Genomic DNA, 1652 nt, shown 5'->3' on the forward strand with positions numbered 1-1652 from the left:
TCTCACAAGATTATTTGTATGAATTTGCCTTCAAATATAGCTTCAAATATAGCTCTCCTTTGTTGAGCTGTGTCTTTTTCTAAATTCATACAAAAGGTCTCAAAAAAAAACTGATGCACTCTGAACAATGAGTCAGCTGAAAAGTTCATAGGCTGACCAAATACTCAATGAGGTTTTATTTTTTAACATAGTTCTCCTTGCAGTTCACATACTTTTTCCATTGGTGTTGCAGTGCTTGGATCCCTTTGGTGAAGAAGCTTTCATCCTGCTGGTTAAAAAGAGTCATCAACCACAGATATGACAGATTACTTGTGTTTGCAACTGATAAGGGCTTGATGAATTAGTGAATGTAAAACACTGGGCAGGTGATGGAACTTTTAAGTGTTCCCCAACTGTATTTTATCGGTTGTACATGCCTCATATTCAAGTGGGTTCATTCAGTGTTCCATGATATACATATAGGCAAGGGGGTGCTGAAGAGTTCCCGGCTGTGGGTAGAAAAAATGCCGGAGGACCAGTTAATTATGATTTTAACATATTCCCCACTCAGATTCACACTTACTGCAGCAGTCCTTCAGGTTTTTAAAGCCCTGTAAAAGAACTCAGAAGGTTGGGGCTCCCACCAGACCTTTTGTAATATCCTTAAAGCCAGGAACTTTTCAGCAACCCCTCATATATATACAGACAGACAGACAGATAGATAAATCGGTAGGTAGGTAGGTAGGTAGATGTAATTTTCTAAAAGTTTACTCGTAATTGACAGGTGGTATAAATGTAAATCCAGATTATGTCTGCTTACTCAATTGACACACATACATTTGGCTTTGTTACTAATCTCTGCCAGATTATGACCAATCAAGCTGTAACATAACTCAACATCAGAAATAAGGACCATCTGCTGCCCCCTAATCTCATGTATATATCGTAGTTCTGTGTCTTTTGTAGCTATATATATATACCTTTTATCTTTTATCAGTTACTTGGACTGCAATCATGTTGGGGCACCACCTTGAAAGGTTTTAGTTAGACAAATTGCTCCTAGCACTTGTGATTTTTTTTTCAAGTCTGGTAGTTATTCTATCGGTCACTTTTGCTGAACTGCTAAGTTATGGGAATGTAAACAAACCAACACTAGTTGTGAAGCCAATAGCCAATAGGTGGGTATGAAACACAGATACATAGATACACACACAGTAACACATACACATATATATACATACATATATATATACATAAATACATAAACACATATACACACACACACATACATATATACATGTTTGTATATATATATATATATTACACATACGTGGCATCTTGGGCGTCTTCTCCTATAGCCTCAGGCCGACCAAAGCCTTGTGAGTGGATTTGGTAGACGGAAACTGAAAGAAGCCTGTCGTATATATGTATATATATATGTATGTGTGTATGTGTTTGTATGTCTGTGTTTGTCCCCCCAACATCGCTTGACAACTGATGCTGGTGTGTTTATGTTCCCATAACTTAGCGGTTCAGTAAAAAGAGACCGATAGAATAAGTAATATTGGGAAATAAATTCCAAAACTTACAGGGAAAAATTCAATTTAGCAATGCTAAATCAAATTTCTCAGTATAAAATATATGTATAAAATTTAGAGAAAAACCACTATTAT

Source organism: Octopus bimaculoides, chromosome 17, assembly GCF_001194135.2.
Source record: "Octopus bimaculoides isolate UCB-OBI-ISO-001 chromosome 17, ASM119413v2, whole genome shotgun sequence".
Taxonomy (NCBI): Eukaryota; Metazoa; Mollusca; class Cephalopoda; order Octopoda; family Octopodidae; genus Octopus; species Octopus bimaculoides.